Source organism: Myotis lucifugus, unplaced genomic scaffold (assembly GCF_000147115.1).
Source record: "Myotis lucifugus unplaced genomic scaffold, Myoluc2.0 scaffold_288, whole genome shotgun sequence".
Classification (NCBI taxonomy): Eukaryota; Metazoa; Chordata; class Mammalia; order Chiroptera; family Vespertilionidae; genus Myotis; species Myotis lucifugus.
In genome coordinates this window covers 901180-916811 of record NW_005871336.1, presented here as the reverse complement: position 1 = coordinate 916811, position 15632 = coordinate 901180, and positions in this window count along the sequence as shown.

Sequence of the window (15632 nt, the reverse complement as noted above, 5' to 3'; positions counted from 1 at the left end):
TGTACCTGGCTTCTGGCCAAGTGGAGCTCCCCCTGTAGGAGCGTACTGACCACCAGAGGGCAGCTCCTGAATTGAGCGTCTGCCCCCTGGTGGTCAGTGTGCGTCATTACGACTGGTAGTTTTGCCGTTCAATCGATTTGCATATTAGCCTTTTATTGTATAGGATTAGGGTCCGTGTATTTCCTATTGCTGCTATAACAAATGACCCAATTTTAATGGCTTACAACCCAGGTTTATTATTTTACAGTTCTGGAGGTCAAAATTCAGGCTGTTAGCAGAACTGCAACCTTCCGGAGGATAAAAGGGAGATAAACTTTGCTTTGATTGTCCACTGTATAAAAACAACCTGACTCGCTTGACTGGTGGCCCTTTCCTCTGTCTCCAAAGACAGCAGCAGAGCATCTATAAATCTCACTCTTTTGCTGCTTTCATCACCACATTGCCTTTTTTTCTCTGTTTCGGATTCTCCTGCCTCCCTTTTATAAGGACCCCTATGATTGCATTGGGCCCAAATTAATAACTCGTCATCTCAACAGCGCAAACTTTAGTACAACTGCAAAGTCCCTGTTACCATTTAAGGTACCATTCAAAGGTCCCAAGGATTCTAAGGTGGGTGTCTTTTGGGGTGGGGCAGTATTAATGAGTAAGAAGAAACATGTCTTAGTAATTATTGCATGAGAGATCTTTGCAGTAGAACTAGGAACATTTTTAGTTGTTGACCTTTCTGGACAGACACGTCTAATTATGTTTTAGATCCAGAATCTTCAGCATTGGAAGGACCTGAGGGGCGAATATCCCACTTCAAAGACAAAATGCAGAAGCCTCTAGGAATTGTGTCTTAACAAATATTAACCTGCTATCTGGTGCCATAGATCCAATTCTTGGTCTCCTTATTCTCAGCTATTCCCCTGGTCTTGCTTATTATTCTAAAGGAAAATGTTTATCTCAGATGTTTTGTCCATTGTATTTTCTCTTTCCAAATAATAATAATAATGAAAAAGTCTACTCACAAATGGACAATAGGCATATTTGGAGAAAATTAGAATTATCATTAGAATAAATTATTTTGCAGGTGTGTGGATAACAAAATGATAATATCTCTAATTTTTTGCAAAGTAACTAATATGCAGGCAGCCTTGAAATGGAAAATAAAAAGACCAACTTACTCACTTTCATCTTTCCATCATTCTGGCTATATCAGCTCCTGGGAAAATTTTCAATCCTTCCCCGAGCATTTGAAGTTTATAATTGCTAAGGAAACAGCAAAGATTTTTCTTTTCAAAAACAAAGCTACAATATGTGATTCTTAATAAGAACAAAATAATTATTACAGTGATTAAATAAACTATGTTTGCAGTAATTTCTGAGTATCTATATGAATATGCAATAATTGTCAAAGATTTAACACATAATTAGTATAAGATTTTAATAAGCAACCCCGGCACAACACAAGTAACACATTTTGCAAGTCAGGCTCTTTATTAAAAGATGTGAAATCAATTCTAATCTTTTATGAAGAGCAGGAAGACTTTTTACTTTGTTCACATTCATATTTTTGTCTAAACTCACACGATTGTGCCTACTATGTAATTTTCCTTTTTCAGACAACATATATGATGTAGGAAATGTAACTATACAACATAATTACAACAAAAGCATTTCTTTGATTCTAATTATATTCATCTTTTCTTAGAATCAGAAACTTTGAGTTCAATCATGGAGTATGATAAAAACTGACCTAAAAATCAGTAATGTCTTGTAAGGCACTAGTTTTTATGGAATTTTTATTTGTTACAGCATGGAATGGTAAGAATAAAAATTACTGTTATTATAGCATTAGGATTATGTAATCAGTATTACTAACACTTCAAATATATATGTTCCCTGAAGTTCTTTAGGTCCAATGATTATCATTGAATACTCTCAGCTAGATATTATGTATTATCCCTTCCAGCCTATGGACACAGAAACTGAGGTTCAAAAATGTGTAATTTTTCTGAAACTGAGGTTCAAAAAATGTGTAATTTTTCTGAGCACAGTCAAAGGTTTTCAAGAAGTAGGATTGAAAATACTTCCTGCCCGGCCAGCATGGCTCAGTGGTTGATCACTGAACTATGAACCAGGATGTCACGGTTCAATTCCCAGTCAGGGCACATGCCCGGGTTGCAGGCTCGATTCCTAGTATGGGGCTTGCAGGAGGCAGCTAATCAATTTTTCTCTCTCATTATTGATGTTTCTATCTCTCTCCCTCTCTGAAATCAATATATATATTGGTCAATATATATATATTGATTAATATTACATATATTATATATATATATATATATATATATATATATTAATAAGAAAATACTTCCTATTTCACCTGCCAATCTTTAATAGGAGAAGTAATGATCATAAGTGTAAAGTCACTTTGAAATTCCAATGAAACATTTACTTTTTCTTGAGATGGACACAGGCAAAGCTTTATGATGTTTGGCTTATCAAGTATATATTAATTACATGTACATCATAGTTTTATTTTTCTGAATTATTAAAAATCATGACAGGTAATTTTTAATTTGTGGCAACTGTATTAGATTTCACAACTTCCAATAGACAGCTGTTTGTTCTTTACATGCTGATCAACAGAACATTTTGAAACATGGATTCCTGATTAATGATCTTGTTAATAAACTAATCTAAATGCATGCTTCTGGGCATCTCTTAAAGAAAAGAAGTTTCAGAGAAAGCTGGCAGAAGAGAAAATCAGCTCATGAATAATGCATGTATTTGTGCACTTCTATCTTCCTGCCTTTGGTTGTAATGATGTTTTGATAGCTGTAAATAGCAGGGATTTGTGGATGAAAGATAGCGCCTACCTAAAGGTATTTTACCATTTCAGAGAGTTGACATACCATTAAATCACCCCAATAGCAAAATCAGTAAATGCTTTTTAACCTTAAAGCTGTGAGATGGCAATAATTATATAGTAGTTTCACTAGAGATGATAAACATTTTGCAATGAAACCTCCAAAAAAAACAAAAACAAAACAAAAACAAAAAAACTTGAACTATGGGATTCAGAGGGCATCTGGGCTGGAAAACAATGCCCGTGCTGGGAGGGTTGTACATTCCAACTCCACAGGGACAAAAGCTCCTGTGCTCAGAACCCTTCTGGACCTCACCCATGTACAAAAATAAATAAAAATTAAAAACTGCACAAATGTGATGGCATCAATATTTTTTTTTTTTAGTGGTAACATGTTCCAATGAGACACATGGCATATATGGGAAGTAGATGTTAGAAAAACATTACCTTTCAATGAAGGACTTGGCACTTGTCAAAATATACATGCTTGATGTTGCGAGCCTTGCAAGGATTCAGACAATTTTCATTCTGTAGTTTGCCTAACACTCTTCAGATTTTGACGGACCCCTTCCAGTTGAAATAATAAGAGCTCTCACTATTAGATGAGAGCCAGGCCATGTGCTAGCCATTTTGCAAGTATTAGCTCTGTAGCTATAGAAAGACCATGCTGTGTCCAGAAACCCTACAGAATAATCATGATGATGATAACAGCCAATTATATGTATGTAATATCTTATATCTTACATGAATATAGAATTTTTAAAACCTATTCAACAACCAGTTCACTTATGCTAAAAGTCTTCTGGCAGAACTAGTCAGATGACCATTAAGAGAGTGGAATATCAAAGCTATTTTTAGAAAACTTTTCTTATCCCTTCAATCAGTGCATCAACAACAACAATACAATCTTTGAGGGTAGCCCTCCGGTTCTGACTTTAGCCTCAATAATACTATTCCTTAGTGAATACCTTGCATTAAATCCTTTTGATTCGTTAGCTTACTTACTTAAGTGTCTTATATGGCCTAGATAATGGGGACATAACTTTAAAACAAGTGACACAGACTTGCCCTCCAAAGGACTCAGAGTCAAGAAAAGATGACATAAACATAATTGGCAGCTGTAAATTCAATGTTTTAAGTTTACCCAGCTCACTTTTTCTACTCTTTTGCTTATAGACAGAATGATGTTCAGAGCCAGTTTTTTTCACTTTCGGATGATCACAGCAAGTGATCATTAGAGTTTCAGGACAAATTAAGCAACACGGCATATATAAAACATAACTCTCAAATATGCATAGGTTGTCTTTCCTACCCTTGTTCTGCACTCTTTATTATGAAATATAAATAAAAACATATTCAAACATGTGTTGCACATTCACATTTTGTTGGTCATTATTATATTAACGTCTCAGGACACTTTGTAAATTAAACAGCAGACGGCTGCCGTCAAAAATCCATTTTCATTCTCATTTCTCTTCTGAATGTTTTTCTTTCCCACTTGAGAGTGAAAATAGATCATTAAATGCTCTCACAGCCTGGTTCCTCCTCACCTTTGAAGTTGGCATCTCAGGTTTCTCCTGGAGATATGGATTCTGCAAAGGGCAGTTTTATTACGCTGTCTCAGGTAAGCAAGGATTAGGGAGATAATCAAAGGTCACAGTGAGAGCTGTGCGGAATTACTTTTCCAGACTCTGAGGACACAGCAAACAAGTTCTTACCAGTGTATCTGTGGATTCAGACTTCCTGCAAGAAAACCTGCCTTGCCTGGTTTTTGACTGCTTATCTCAGCCCCTTTCACAATTGAAAAAGAGCCTGCTCCTGATAGCATGAAAATTGCTGGTTTTTAAAACCTATATATAATTTGACATTGTATAAAATATGTTTCCTTTGTAATTATATATATATATATACATATATATATATATATATATGTACTAGTGACCCGATGCATGGATTGGTTCACATTGAAAGGAAATTAGAAGGTGGCCAGCAGGGCGGGGCTGGGCAAGATGGGCCAGACTCGCCCTGGAGCAAAGCTCCCAAGATCCCTCACCAGGGTCCCTCCCCAGGGTCTGCGAAGTGAGCGGGTTCCTTCTGGCAGGTGAGGTGCCTCGGCCTGGCCTGTGGGGATCGGGTCGAAACTGACTCTCTGACATCCCCCAAGGGGTCCTGGAGTGCAAGAGGGCACCCTGCAAAGTTGCTGTCATACAGGGTGTGGAATACAAACACAAGTGTGCAGTAAACCAGATTCGGGGTCAACAGTGCCCCGGGAACAACATAACCCACAGCCGAAGGTGGAATCGTGTGGCCCCATGAGGAATCAGGCTCCTTCCTCTCTGGTTTCAGGGTGCGTCACCTGAGAACCGCCACTGCCAAGTCACTGCAGCTCGGCAGCTCCTGCAGTGAGTGTCTGCCCCCTGGTGGTCAGTGCGCTTCATAACGACTGGTCGGCCGGATGCACACTTAGCATATTAGCCTTTTATATATGTACTAGAGGCCCGGTGCACAAAATTCATTCATCGGGGCTGGGGGGCGGCGGTCATCCCTCAGCCTGGCCTGCATCCTCTCCAATCTGGGACCCCTTGGGGGGTGTCCAACTGCCAGTTTAGGCCTGATTCCTCTCGCAATTCGGGACTGCTGGCTCCTAACCACTCACCTGCCTGCCTGCCTGGTCACCCCTAACCACTCTGCCTGCCTTCCTGATGCCCCTAACTGCTCCCCTGCCTGCCTGATCACACCTAACTACCTCTGCCTACCTGCCTGATTGCACCTAACTGCCTCTGCCTGCCTATTGCCTCTAACTGCTCTCCCCTGCTGGCCTGATCCCCATAACTGCTCTCCCCTGCCAGCTTGATCTCCCTAACTGCTCTCCCCTGCTGGCCTGACCCACCTAACTGCTCTCTCCTGCTGGCCTGATCACCCCTAACCTCCTCTTCCTCAGCCCCGCCCTATGGCTTTGTCCGGAAGGACATCCAAAAAGTCGTCCAGAAGATGTCCGGTCTAATTAGCATATTACCCTTTTATTAGTATATATATATTTCTTTTTTGTTGAAAGTATTATAGCATCCCCCATTTTCCTCCCTTTTTGCCCCCTCCACCCAGTCCTTGTCCCATCCCAGGCCTTCCCCACACTATTGTCTGTGCCCATGGGCTATGACTATATGCATGTATGTTCTTTGGTTAATCTCTTCCCAATCCTGCTACCCCCCTCTCCTCTGAGATCTGTCAGTTTGTTCATACATCCATCCCTCTGGAATTATTTTGTTCATCAGTTTATTTTGTTCATTAGATTCCACATATAAGCTAGATCATGTGATATTTGTCTTTCTCTGACTGGCTTATTTCACTTATTTTAAAGAGGCACTGCCTTTCCTTTGTTTCACTCATGAGACAAGCCCCTAAATTCTACAAAACAGTTTGGAGTGTTGACTCAGTAATCCCAGTCCCACTGAGTCATCAGCTAAATTTCCCCAACGTTCAACCCTGACTCCCACCCATTCACCTGTCTTGTGACTACTTCTTTGGACCAAGCAACAGTTTGGCAGGGACCCCTGCAGACACTTTCTGCTTAGTTTCTAAAGTGTCTAAACACATTTACCCTATGGGGGCCCCAATTGAACATCATAAATTAATTAAACACAGCTATGCTGGCCCTATATATTTTGGCAGATTGCTCCAAAAATTTCATGGAAAATCAAAATCAACAGTCTGGGATTTTGTTCTTTCTCTCACCTGGTTTCCCCGTCCAGCTGGGAGATCTGTATATGCAGCCCAGCTTGGAACACAATGATTGCAGTAGGAGAGACGAAACCAGCTGTGAAAGATGTTCTCCAGCAGGTAGCTCTGCACTACTTGGGGAAGGCAGCCTCAGAGGGAGGCGTCGACAGCTGCAGACTGCCATATAAAAGACGTCCAGTGGGGTAAGCAACTTTGAAGAAGCGAAATCTGCTGTTCAATTTTATTTGTCTCTGAATCTGATCGCAAGGACTGCTATTCATTACAGAGCTGCCTAGCAGGGGCTTACACAGTCACAGTTCTTTGCATTAATCTAGACAACAGGCCATTATGAACTGTAACTTTAGTTTTGGGAGAAAACACAATGCACGTGGATAAAAGGAGATGCTCTCATGTTTTCCTTTCTTCTGCTTTTAAACTCGAAACCCTTTCATATCCTCTGAGAATTTGGGGTGATGGAGGAAAGGGGATGGGCAGTATCTTTTGTCGACAGAAATAGATTGCCCCGTTTTGAAAAAAAGTGGGGAGAATTTCTATCCTGGAAAAAGTAAAAGACAAATCATTAGACCTGACATCCCATATTAGATCAAAGAGTCTGAGGAATAGTAATAATAATGTGATTAATCTTTATTTACTATTATATCCACTGCTAAATTGTAGGAGGGTGACAAGTATTTCTGTGGAATATTTTGTTCGTTACTCGATTTGATTATTTTAATGCTGCCAGGTATTTGTCTCTCTTTTAATAAGTGTGAATGGCAAGGCTCAGAGAAATAAAAGAAATTGTCAAAGCTCATCCAGCCATGTAGAATTTGAACCCAGATTTGATATCAGGTATGCTGGGGATGAAGATGTGCCAGATTGTATAAAACTGTATATGCCACCCATGGATTGGCATGTACACACAAAAGGGGACACACCAGAACATAAGCTCCATGGGGACAGCACCACATGGGATATTTGTCTTCTCACTGATGCATCCTTAAACCGAGATAAGTCCTATAGTAGGTGCTCAATACTTGTGTATTGAAAACTTAATAGTGATTAAATAGCATAATGGAAAGCCATGCTTTATGCTGCCTTTTGTATTTTTTTCACCATTTCTTCTCTTAAAGTATAAAGAAAAGCAAGCATATTTTTGTCAAACTTTGCTATTAATACTACAACTTTTGGGTTTATCAATTTTCTTTCAAGATCAAGAATATTTTGACATTGAATACATGCCTAAGGAGTGTGTTACAAATACCAATGACAGAGATAAATATCAGTTTGTAACAAAATTGATACATTATGTATAGCAATATTCTCAGTCCAATATAGAATGTTCCCTACTGCCATCTTCCATCAATGCTGTGGAACAGGAACTGGGAGGGGACAGAGGAGAATGATGGGTTAGAAGAAGGCTGACAATCTAATCAAAGTGGGTAAGGCTATGTTTATGTTAAGGTATTCCCATTTTGCCAGAATAGAGGACATTGGTTGTGTAATAAAATTATTTTTAGTTTATATGTTAGATCTTTCTTGCCTAGTATGTCACCTCTTTGAGGACCCCAAAGTAGGGGTGGTGGACAATAGCATGCTGGTCTGAGGCATCTTAATTGATTGAATCTAATCCTGAATGGGAGAAAGAAATTTCAGCCTCACCATAGGGCTAGAACACAAGTGAATGGAGGGCCCATACATCCTCCTAAGTGGACTCAAGATGACAAGATGTATTTTCTGTTGTTCTGAAATGCATATTATATTCCATGGGAGACTACACAGGAACTCCTCATTCTACCTAGTACAACCCAGGAACTTTTGTGCCCTAAAAGCAAAACATGATAGCAAAATAAGAGAAAGAACAAAGAGAGAAGCATAGCTCTTGTCAATAATCTATACATGTATATATATAAAAGCCTAATATGCAAAGTGTCCCCTCAGGAATTCAACCAACTGGGAGTTCAACCACTCGCTATGATGTGCGCTGACCACCAAGGGGCAACATGGAATGAAGGAAGGCTCCAGCCGGCAATGGCTAGGGGTCCTACCTGTGCATGAATTTTGTGCACTGGGCCTCTAGTGTTGTAATAATGACATACACATATCTGTTGATGATTATGTGAAATAGAATTAGCAGTAGAGAGTGTGGAGGTGTATTAGCTGGAATAACTAATCCAATGGATTTATTTCATCACATTGAAGAAAGTAGTTAAGAACAAATGACGTAAATACCATGACGGAGATTCAGGCTGCTCTACATGTAGGTCATGATGAGAAATGCCCAGATATCCTTTCTAAAAATGTTTGAATGTCAACTCTTACACAAAACATTTCAAAACAAGTATATTTTCTTCACTTTTTTTCTTTATAAACTACAAACAGCAGATAATGTCTTCCTTTGAGTATAAATAATTACAAATTACTGTCTACCTTTTACCCACAAAATAATCCAGTTTTTCTGAAACAACTACAGAATTAATTCCTTATAAGAACTAAGCTGAGGGAAGTAAAGTTAAGCATTAACATATAAAATATATATGTAGATGGTTTTTCTTTAAAGCAAATAATTTAATACATGCAGTACTGAAAAAGGAACTTCTGATCCTTGTACAAATGTGTATAAAATCAGTAGGCTTTATTCTATGTTTTATCCTTTCCTCAATGGAAATTATTCAGAACTGGTTTTAATTTTTCAGTTTAATGGAGTGAACATTTGAGAGGGGGGGTGAGATGAGAGAAAAATGTCAAGTATACATGTTATCCTCAACAAAATAAATTACCTGTCTCCGTGACCCAGGTCACAAGTGAAGTTGAGTAGTCCACACTATTCACAAGTGAGGTCGAGAAGTCCACACGATTTTAAAATGAGGTCGAAAAAAAAGGAGACATACTCTTTGTAACACTTTAAGCAATAAAACAAAATAAAAAAATAAAAAATAAAATGAGGTCGAGTAGTCCACCCTGCTTTAGAACATAACCATCCAGAAAAACAGGGTGAGTACATGCCCACGGGCCAAGATTTATTCATGATTTGCAGTGATTTGTAATTATGTATAGTTAGTAGTCTGAATTCCTATAGCTATTTGACATGACAGAAATGACTACATTTGTAGGTTAAAAAAAATTGGTCATTCAGGAGTGATTTCTATATCAACCATTTCTTGCTAAATCATGCAATCAGCTTCCAGAGTTATACGGAAAAATGAACTGAACATCAAGTAATGGGTTTGTAGGGTAAGGCCTGGGGAAAGTAGAAGTTATTCTAGGCAGGTTTCACAGCACAGAGAAATGGAAAATAACACACTATACAATGAAATCCTTTCTCCAGTTCTTTGAGGCTAAAATGCAATAAGCTCCCATTAAGAAGGTGAAGTTAAGCAGAAATTGCCTTCAAATTGATTCCTCCTTGCATAATCAGGGAAGAAATTAGCCATATGCTTTGCTCTACTTCCAAAGCCAACCTCATTGAGGTGAGAATGAACAGTCTCTTGAAAGTTTCTATTTGCAATTCACAAAATCTAGTGTAACAAATCAAATTTAGTTTACATTTTATATATTAATTAATCTTCATATATACTGTGAAAATATATCATATCACATATAATTTTCACCAAGCATACAAAATTCACAATTACATTTAAAAATATGTTTTTATTGATTTTTAGAGATAGAGAGATAGAGAGATAAAAACACCAATTAAAGAAACATTACTAATTGGCTGCCTCCAGCACACCCCCTACTGGGGGTTGAGCCCTGCAACCCAGGCATATGTCCTGACCAGGAATCGAACAAGTGACCTCTTGGTTGATGGGTTGACTCTCAACCAATGAGCTACACAGGCCAGGCCACAATGACATTGTTTAACAGTTTTCCCATCATACCAATGCCACCCTTGATAAGCAGTTACTCAGGACACATGCTTTTCTTTAAGAAAAATATTTCTTTTTCAATTTTAGTGAATAGATTTTAAAATGCTATATATATGTAATATTATTCTAATTTAATAATCTCACCATATACCATATTTAAAAATTAAAGTCCTTTCCAGACATCACATAAAATTTATATCACTGTATAATACTAATATTATCATGCTAATTACAGTCTTATATCAAGCTAGATCATAAATTCAAGCAAATATACAGGGTGGATCAAATTAGGTTTACATTGTTGGCATGAAAAATAATAGAATAATTAAGAAATAATATACATAAATAAATTCTGCTTTGCATACTCACTACCATAAAACCCAGGTTCAATTCCAGCCAAGTGCACATGCCTGGGTTGTGAGTTTGATCCCCAGTAGGGGGCATGCAGGAGGTAGCCGATCAATGATTCTCTCTCATCATTGATGTTTCTATCTCTCTCTCCTTCTCCCTTCCGCTCTGAAATCAATAAAGAAATATATTTTTAAAAAACACAAAAAACTGTGCTATAGATTAGTTGGCATTTTCTAGAATTTTGTAAACATAGAATCATAGTGAATGCACTGGTGTTTTTGTTTTTTCACTTTTTTTGCAAGGTTCATTCAATCAGCATCTGAGACCCATCTATGTTCTGGAGTATAAGAATAGTTCCATTTTTGTTGCTGAGTAGAACATCATTGATATATTCACCACGCAGTTTATGCATGCACTTGCTGATGGGCATTTTCATTTTTAGTTATTACAAGTGAAGCTGCTACAAATAATTATGTACAAGTCTTTGGGTGCATACATATTTCTTTACATTGGCTGATTAGTAGACAACTAAATATTCAAACTGGGGCCTTCTGAAAATTTCTGGGACTGTCTCTGTGCCCTATTTCATCACTGGCATTCAGTTCTTATCTCCGTCTCCTTAACACAGAGATTCTTCTGGATTCACCTCAGTTCCCTCTCTCTGTTTCACAGCCTGAAAACTATCAACGAAGTAAGTTGGGATGATCACAGCACTCACCTCTTTTGTTTCCTAAATGAAAGGATCTCTGTTCTTTCATTATCTGATGTCTAATTTAGTTATTTTATTTCAATGATTGTTCAATATATCTCTGGAAACAATGTAGTATTCGGTAGGGACTTAAAATGTTCTTTGAAAACTGAATGAATAGAATAGATAGATATAGATTAGATATAGAGACAGAGATAGAGATAGAGATAGAGATAGAGAGAGATAGAGATAGAGATAGATATATAGATATTCACTAGCACAAAAATCAATTTTTTCTATCATTTATACATAGTACGTTTGACTTCCTCATTTTGTAAATTTTGAGCAAGATTTTATTGAGCAGCTTTAGAAACTAAAGATATTATTACATGATTTTTTAATAGGTCATTTCCCCTGGCATTGCTTTTTGAATCCTCTAAAACTTTAATGGCATTAATTTTTCTCATGTGTACGGATGGGGTCTAAAATGATGTGCATTTTAGATGATAGTAATACCTTCTTCTCATAGTTTTTAAATCTGGGTGAGAAAAATCACACATATAACAGGTATTCAATGAATGGTAGAATTTTACATATTGATTATCCCGAACAAAGGATTTATGATGTTACCTCTTCTATTGTTTCATTCCTGTCAACTGTGAATTTCAATGCTATTGACTGGATTATTTTTTCCCTTATTGATTTTTTTGTTTGGGTTGAGTTCTTTGTAAATTATTAATAAATGTTAAAGTAAAAGAATTCCTACTTATTATACACTAATTTTAATCTGTTGTGTATATACAATAAAGTAAAATAAGTGCTCTTTCCTTCAAGAATTGTGCTGAATTTTCTTTGAAGTAAAAAAAAAAAGAATTGTATAATAACATCAAAGTGTGATAGATCAAAAGGTTTTTATTCTACTGTCATTACATGGCTGATGTTTAACTTTACAAAAGTAATGAATATTAATTAGTGCTACTTTTGTGATTCCATAGCAACTACATCTAAAAATAAAGAGTTGACTAGTAACAATCTTTATGTCATAATTACTGCCATTATTACTTTTATGTATAGAAAATTAGAAGTCTGAAGTTTCAGTGAATGTTAAAGAATAGCCTGATAACATAGTCCACCTAGAAAAACTGCATTTTAAAATTTTTGACACTATATGTTTTCAATGACAAGGTAATTTTGTGCATTTTCCCAATTTTTAAACAGGTTTTATTGTATCTCAGACAATATAAATACAAAACTGTCAAGAGAGAAGAATTGCTTTGAAGAGAAGCACTGTAGATTGGTTGAGGGTGAATTATCTGAATAATTACCAACGTCACAATTTATGGATAAAAATTCAAATATATTTTGTAGTTTATTGGCTCTGGACATTGGACAATCAACAGACATCCAGTGAACCTGCTACATGGATGAATTCTTTAACACTTACTAATCAAAATATTTTTCCTTGTTTACCATATTAATTAGAAAGAGCACACCTTCCAAATTGTAACCTTTAATCCAGTGAAAATATAGTCATTAATTTAATCAAAGCTTATTTAAGATAATAAAAGATTACAGAAAATGAATATCTTTATATCAACTCCATAATTCAATAAACAGTAAAAAGTAAGTAAAAGTTTCACTGATGTTAAAATAGCATGGTAGCAATTCCATAAAAATAACTTTAAAGAGTTTTCTATTAGATGTAACACAGATATAACCACATTAAAGGACAAGATAAGGAGGAAACCCAAGTGTCCATCAATGGATGAATGGATAAAGGAATTATGGCATATAATTCAGCCATAAAAAATGAAATCTCGCCATTTGCAACAATGTGTAGGGATATTGAGGGCATTATTTTTCCCCAACCCCAGGGAAATAAGAGGAAAGTAACTGCTGAAATAAGTGCAGGAACTAGTCTATGGTCTGTGGAAAGAGGTGTTAGTATAGAAGGCTGGAAGTAGTAGCTGTGGGTAATGGGAGATAAATACCATATATGGGAAAGCATAACCATTTCTTACAGTGTTGGAGTTCCAACTAAGAATGGGCACTGGGTAAATTTCATTATTGTATTTCCCAAGTCTTCACTCTACTCTAGGGCCAGCATCTCCACTCTTAAAGGTTAGTGTCTAGGCTGGGCTTTTAATTAATATTTTTAATGTCACAGTGCATATAATCTAGTGAATACTACTAATGTAATACTCACTTGAACATGTGTATTAAACATTAATCTACCCTATAAAAATGTTTGTTCTTTAAAATTAGGGACAGTGTCAACTGTTCAGTAGAAGTTACTTATATTTCATTTTATGAAAAAACAAAAAGAAAAAGAACCTGAGAAGCCAAGACTTATCCTTACTTACTGAAGGAATAAATTAATGGCATACCAAATAAAATTTAGGAGTACCTTCACACATAAATAGAAATATTTATATATGATTCTGATATTTTAAATCATCTAACAGTCAGATGTAGGAGAATATATGCACATTTGTAAAGCTACACAATGAAATCACTTCCTTAATTTGCATTCCTGTTTCAGGGCTGGTCAGCAAACCAGTTTAATTTGAAAACCAACTGGTTTGTCTATGTCCCAGGTTTCTTCTGAGGCCGCATGAGAGTTTCAGAGAGCGGCACCTTTGAAAGTGGCAGAGAGAGCGTGGATAGTTGCCCCATTCTCTAAGTCCTACCAAGCTTTGAGTTTAAATCAGGAATATTGAACTGAGTCCAGGACCTCACATCATCCCCATGAAATAATTCTGAAACTTACCTGTGTGCTGGACATGTTAGCTAATAATAGGGTGGTAATCACATTGCCATATGCAAATGTATCAAATAAACACTCCCCACAACTTAAACTTATACAATGCCAATTGCATCTCAATTAAAAGAGAAGAAAGCTGCCTAGTCCAAAGGAATGCATAGTAAAACGTGGTGTCTGAAACCCTTAGGGAAATGATTTAAACCTATTATGAAGTGAATTACTGACGATTCCAATCCACCCAAATCAGTGCAAGACATAGGCTTCAAATTCAAATACACTTTATTGTCCCTCGGCTGTCCAAAATGACCATTCCAAGTGATAGCTTTGTGTATAATTCCAGTTTTATTATCTAGACCTATAAGAGTTTATAGATTTACATGTATAAGCTTCTGCCTCAGGCTGCAGTGACTTATTGCTATGTCATGGCTCATATCCTTTCTTTAATGCTATGTTTCCTAGAGACACAAGCGATCAAGTCACAAGCTGTGTCACTGCTGTCGCTATTCAAGGGACTCAAAGTCCAGGGCTCAGGATTGTCCTTCAAAAACTTCTGCTACACGAGAGGCACATGCCTTCATCCATCACCTTTTTTTATAGGTTTTTCTATATTAAAATTATGCAACTTAATTACATTTTTTTCTGAATCATAAGTTTATTATTCCCTTCAACATCATTTAGCAGAAACTAAAAGTTGGCAGAAGAACTGAACTTAGATATTGGAAAAACTATAGAATAAGAGGGCTTTAAAAAAATAGATTACACACACAGCCTGGCTGGCATGGCTCAATAGTTGAGCATTGACCTATGAAACAGGAGGTCATGGCCCAGGTTGTGGGCTTGATCCCCAGTGGGGGGTATGCTGGAGGCAGCCAATCAATGATTCTCGCTCACCATTGATGTTTCTATCTCTCTCTCCCTCTCAGTTTCTCTCTGAAATCAATAAGAATCTATTTTTAAAATTAGATTACACACACACACACACACACACACACACACACGCATTACCACCCTGCTTGCTTCCTAAAGCAAAAGGACAATAAACTCACCAAAAATTTAAGTACAATTTAAGAAAATTGTAATATATCATTGATTAAAAGAGTGTGTGTGTGTGTGTGTGTGTGTGTGTGTGTGTGTTAGGGATGTTGTATATATAGAAGGAAAAATAAGAGAGTCTTAAGAAAGTTAGAGTATAAGACAGAAGGAACCATGAAAATAAATATTCAGAAGTAATTTTAAGTTTACAAATATATTAAAACTTTTAAATTACAAGGAAAAAAAGGAAAGATACCATAGTACAGAAAACCTATATTGAAGTAATGGCCCTTAGAAAGAATGGCCTAGTTCACAGATAGGGATTGAAGGGTGAGAGGGAAAGCTACCATGCACAGAGAA